Below are 6,477 nucleotides of genomic sequence, written 5' to 3' on the forward strand. Positions count from 1 at the left end.
ATGAGAATTCAATTCAAACGGTTCACACAACGGCATTTGTTTCACCAATTGCATACCTTTAAGGTGCATCCGCTCACAAATGGTGTAGCCACAACAGCGATTTCGGCTGGGGGGGGCTTTATTTGGGATTTTACCCGAATGTTCGTCGGGTTATTTTTTAGTTATGCTACAAAGTTTTGCGATATATTTCGAACTCACTCAAAACCTTTGCATGTTAAATGGATATAATATTCAAGATCATACCACAGCTGAACGAGTTTAGTTTACTCAAAGCAAACTTTAATTTTCTTCTATCTATCCACAGACAAGTTACCATATTTTCAACCAGCATAAATTATGTTCTACGGGATATCTTGAAAACATTAAATAAATCCTAACCCTTATGGAATTATGGAAGACATTGCAAACGCGGCGCTGGACAACTTCCTGCGGGTGGTAGCCGTCTTCCGGTACATTTCTGACATCTTTACCATCCCAGCCGTTGTTTTCCAACTTGCCTTTTTTTGTACGAGAATACTAAATATTTTTTGTACCAAACGACGCACAGGTAAGCAATGCACCCGACCAACCAAGTCCTAGTAATCATCCATCTCTTCCAACCCGTCGCAGAGTCTTCGAGATCAGTCCGGCGAGGCAACGTAGCTATTTCTCGAGTACCGGGAGATCCACCGCATCATACACAGCAACGATGCGCACACGTACCTACCCGAGTGCTGGGCCGGGTTGGTTCCGCTTAAGTCGGAGTACTATAAAGGTAACAGGAAATACGAGACGAGTGAATGTAGCCTTGTATTATGATGTATTTCAATCTTGATAGGAAGGTAACAAGCAAGGTAGACCGTTACACAACATTCGTGGTTTTAATTCATCGTGTTTCAAATGGAATGTAAATAGCTTCTTAGGATCATTAAAAGAGTTTTATTAGGATTTAGTCAAATAGTTTATTTAGGTTCTATTTTTTCCTCTGCTTACCTTTTGATAGGTTTTGTAGTCAAGAAATATGCTTCTACATTGTCGGTATCTTTAATTATTCTTAACAATTTATGTTATCTTGGCGAACAATTTTCCCGTCAATTTCAACCCTTTATGTGGTTCGCAGTGAATTTGTTAGATTAAACTAATCGTCTTCTTTTGGCGTTGAACAATCTTTGAAATACTTGAAGTAAGAATTGAATTAAACATTAATCATTTTCCTTCTGAAAATCGTATTACCATTTCATTCAGATAGAAATAAATAGAGTTTACTCATGTTTCTATATCGTAAAGAAATGTCTTTGCATTGTCAACATTTCATATAAAATGTGTTGAAAAACGAAAAATAGAACGACTAAACGGAGAAGTAAAAATAAATTGTTCCCAAATGTGTTCAAATCATAGGCAAAGAAATTTACATCAAGAAAATGAATAACGCCTTACTTATTCGGCACTTTGGATTCATAGATTTTTTAAATCATACGGTGTTTTATCAATTAACGCTGCTGTATAAAAAAAACTATCTCTGTACCAGTGGAACAACTTACGAAAAATAACATAAAATGATAAGATAAGGGAAAATAAATAAGCAATCAACACGTTGAAATGTAAAACTATATTTTTAATCGCAGAAAAGAGAATTAAACTGAACAAGAAATGAGATAAACAAATTCAAATAGCTGCCCTTCTGCTGGTACTCATGTATGGTGCTTCTCCTTCCCCCGTTGCAGCCCTTGCGCACTACCACACGGCGAAAACGAAAACCGGAGCGTCCGTGAGTAACATCGACAGCCACGGCATCAGCAGCGAGATCAGCAGCAGCAGCAGCGGCGGCAGCAACACGAGCATGCCAGCCCGAAGTGCCCGGCAGCGATACGCGCTGCCAAAGGACACGTTCATCTTCGACGAGGCATCGCTCGAGTCCGACCTGGAGCCGAGTACGGTGCGGCGAGCCCATCTGCGCGAGTCGCTCGCCAGCCACGAGGAGGCGCAGCGGCTGCAGCGCATGTGCCGGGAGCTGAAGAACAAGATAGCGCTCACCAAGGTGCTGAACTACGCGCACGAGCGAGGAGCTGGAGGAGCTGGAGCTGGAGCGCTCGTGTGCGCTGGGTCCGGCCGACGCCGGGCTCGACGAGTCCGACCTCGACCTGCTCGACGTCACGCTGAACGCCACGTCCAAGTTCACCATCACGCTGACCGGGCCCGACTTTACCGCGCACAAGATCGAGGACCCGTTCCGCCGGCTCGGCCCCATCGCCATCTTCTCCGCCCGGCGCCACTGGACGGCCCTGCGCTGCGTCCGGCTGCAGAAGTGGCACGCTCGATCAGCGCCAGCATCAGTCGCCGCCGTACGGCAGCAGCGGCGGGAGCAGCAACGGTAGCAGCAGCAACAGCAGCAACAGCACCCACAGCAGTGGCTTCCAGCAGCGCTGCTGCGGTGAGTGCGCCAACAAGACAAACTACTACAACGACAGCCGGACGTGCGAGGTCTGCCTGATGGACGTCTGCAACGTGTCGGAGCGCGAGTTCCGAACGCTCAAGCTGCAGGACGACGCCGCCGACCAGCTGCCACAGGGCGCGGATGGTGCGAACAGTGCGTCCGGCGGGGATAGTGACGTCGGTAGTTTCGGCTTCAACATCCGAGGTTGGTTCCGTCATGGTTTCCACCGTCGACATCAACTCCTTAGCGGATGTAAGTTAGGACTTGGGTTCTGCAAGGAGAATCCAGTCTCATTATCATATTCCAGTAACCGTAGTCCTTCATTTCGAACAAAATCCCTTCGAGTTTCAAGTAATGACAACTTCTCTAATCCGCCTAAAATGTAAGAAAAGGCTAGAAATCAAACAAAAATACGAGGGAAATTGTATAAGACATGTTGATTTTATGGAGGACTTCAATACGCAGGTCTTGTCTTACAATAAGAACAGTTTGAGATCTTTTAATTATTTTAACGCAATCCCAATTCGTTACATCTCGAAATGATGAAAAATAATAATAATTCAATAGTTATGGCATGGGGTTTTATAAAATTTGATACACATACTACTTAAATATAAAAATTATATTAAATATGTAGCCATCATGTGATAAAATGTCATCCATGTAGAAGAAGAGATAAGAGGGGCTTTCATCCTACCCCTAGCTCAACAAAGGGTAAAATGCAAAATGGATATCATTTTTGTTGTATTTGGGGTTACTAAATCGACTAAATCCCAGACTTCTTCTATCTTCTCCTACGTAACAAATATTCTCAATCACACAACATCGATCTAATCAATTTATACATAAACATAATCATAAGAAAGACAATTTTTGAAGTGTGAAATGTCCAACATTCTTATGCCTCCTTCCTGCCTATAACTTTCTATCATCTGGACGATAGAATTTAAGTAAAACAATAAGATGCCACATTACTATGGATGCGACGAATTTAAAAAAACGTACATATCGTGGGGTGACGGTTTTACTGGGGTATTTCTCAAATACTTGCATCAATTGATGAATTTTAAATGGTTGAACCAAGGTGGAAGCACAATAAGATAGCGAATGGACAATGTATAATAACATGGTTTCGAGGACTAAAGGTAATACTAAAAAATTGCACCAACCCCAAAACGCTAAATTTAAGATTGCAAAACTCAAGATACTGAATGAAAACACTCTTTCGTTTGGAATTTCTTTCTACCCGGATGAAATCGGGTTAATCAGCTAGTTAACTATATTTACGGTAGAAAACCAGCGAAAAACATAGCGTACTATTGACAACTACTATATTTTCTCACGAAAAGAGATTACTTACTTGGGGTGTTGATGACAACATCCCGATAGTTCCTATAAATATTATTGAAACAAGCAAACTATTCCTCGATTGGAAGAACATATATAGAGGTTACAAAAAATAAAACGCTTCTAAGAAACAGAGAAAACTCTTGTTGCTTCGCTTCACAAGATAGACGTGCTATTCTTTTTGCCAACCAAGTAGAAAAAAAGTAGTAGATTGTGATCTCGTTTATTTAGCAGCCAATTATACTAGTTAGAACAGATATGCCATTTGCATTCCGTCACTTTTAGAAACAGACTAATTGGATTTTTTAAAAACCCTCGATGAACAACAGATCCAAATGTTTTAACTAACGTCATCCTTTCGTGCTTGAAAAGAAGTAAACAAATCCTGTGCAGCCTAACTAATCCTGAACATGTAAAGAGTTCATTCTCTTTTCCCTAAATTGGAGATGTCATTAACCATTCTCAATCGATTCTTGATCCATACTTTCTTCTCATTATAAAATTGACCCATCTTTAATGATGTGTTTTAATAGGTTATATTCAATCAAAGGCTATGTTCATAAGTGTTTAAAATAAACTAACATACAACTATCATTCCCTTGCCTTCACCCAACAGCTCGGTGGCATCAAGGAGGGCGACTTCGTTGTGGAGCTGTGCGAGGTCGACGTCAAATGGTACACGCTGCAGCAGGTGCTGAAGCTCATCCGCACCTGTGGCAAAAGTCTCAAGCTCAAGGTGATCACGCCGATGGATCGAAACTACCTGAAGCCAATGGTCCTAAGTCACTGCAGCAAGGGCTCCATCTCGACGCTGTCCGGCAGCTCGTCCGGCATCTCGTCCGGGGCGCCGTCACCGACCGGCACCACCACCAAGTCGCTGGCCAAATCGTCCCGCCCCAAGCTCGGCTCGAAGACCCGCCTCAGCAGCTTCACCTCCGGCAGCTGGAACCCGTTCCGGCGCACACAGAGCTTGGGAAAAATCTTCTAGCTGTCGAGGAACCGTTTGGCTGTCCTTGTCACGGCCCAACATGATATGCCATTCTAGAAACAGTGGGTGTGTTTGTACGTAAAGAAGAGAGAAAGTTGTGGATATGCAGACGGGCCTCGGATGGCAACAGCACTGGGACCTCTTTAAGTGATAAAAACTTTTTAACTACGTTCGGTGCTCAATCTTTGTGGTAGGGGAAATTGCTAGAACAGGTCAACCCTTCGCTCGCGCGAGGAATGTCTGAATGTCTCCGAGGTTAGATAATAAAACAGGAAGGGATCGAGCTCCTGGTAGGTGGTAGAATAGCGCTCTAGTTTAATTAAATTATTATTAATAATACATTCACAAACAAAATAAACGATTACTTCAGCGAAAGATATTTTGTTGAAGATACGAATAATCATTTGGATTACCAACGAAACGAATAAGGCCACCAAGAAATACGAAGTCGAAACAACTCGAAGAAAATTCTTTGTAGATTTGCAGCAGTTCTTGGCGCAGTCTTTGTGGCTTTCGCTTGTTGGTAGAGAGCATCTTTCAGTGTAATGTCGATCGATGCTGTGGCTGCGTCCAGTCTGGCTCCGTACAGTTCAAGTTTCTCGTTCAGCTGACTTTTGAGTGCCGCCAGAGCAGCCGAGAGCTCTTCCAATACCAACGATCTGCCGCTGCAGCGAGTTTCGGTGCATCCTGTACACTGCCACAGGTATATCTCGGGTCCTCCAGCGACGAAGAACGGGCGCAGGACAAGCACAGGTCAGCCATCGCCAAAACACCAGGGGTCAACAGCCGCGGCGAACCGAAACTCAACGTAGAACCGAACTCGCGACGCGTTCGCAATTTGATCAAACTTTGGGTAATCAAGCGGTGAACGCGGAAGAATCGAAACACAATCCAGTACGGCGTGTTGAGTGTGAAAATCGGGATGATTCCCAGGAAAAACCAGCGAGTGAAAGCAGTAAACCGCGGAGCGAAGAAAAGTGCGTGTGTACCAGTCGAGAGTCACAAGTGAAAAAAAAGTGAAAAAAGAGTGAATGACCTCTGTGAGCATAATCCCTATAATTCAAAATGTTTACAAAAATCTTTTTAGTAACCATGGCCATTTTGTTCTGACACAGAACATTGTAGAAGATGTAACAAACGAACAAAGACAAAATGCGAGTGTTACAAAAGAACATTAATTTTGTTTTTGTTACAATGGATACAAAAGATGTTACCGATGTAAAAAATGCATTAGACCAATACTTTGCATCATTTAATATTCCGTCACAAATCGTAACGGATCACGAAACTACCTTTAGATCAGTACAGTTAAAAAACTATTGAACAAACCTAAATGTTGAATTACTTTACACATTCAACAATAATTGAAATATTTAACACGAATAAACACAAATTCTCCGATACACACACAGTAATAAAAGTTGCGATAGTAGTCTCCCTGTACAACAATTTAGTTCGCTCGTCAACCAAATACACGTCAAACGAAATTGTCTTCAACCAAAGGAACAATTTGCTGAACACAGAGGAACTTTTTAAGAAAATTAAAACTAATTTAGAAAAAGCTAGGATTACTCTGTGATATCCCGGCACTTTTAATAATAACTATTTAAGTGTGACTTTTCCGAAGACTTTATTGCGAATAATCTTACTTCGCACGCAGCGCGCTTTTATATCACTCTTACACAAAAGGCCCAATGACACAACGTAATTAAAGTAAGGTGACCGCTTG

At 42.5% G+C, this 6,477-nt stretch overlaps 1 pseudogene; it reads left to right on the forward strand.

Moving 5' to 3' along the window:
- The first annotated feature begins 390 nt into the window (after nt 1-390).
- Nucleotides 391-4,748, forward strand: LOC131269372 (rhophilin-2-like; annotated as a pseudogene).
- The last annotated feature ends 1,729 nt before the right edge of the window (nt 4,749-6,477 follow it).

Source organism: Anopheles coustani, chromosome X, assembly GCF_943734705.1.
Source record: "Anopheles coustani chromosome X, idAnoCousDA_361_x.2, whole genome shotgun sequence".
NCBI classification, from domain to species: domain Eukaryota; kingdom Metazoa; phylum Arthropoda; class Insecta; order Diptera; family Culicidae; genus Anopheles; species Anopheles coustani.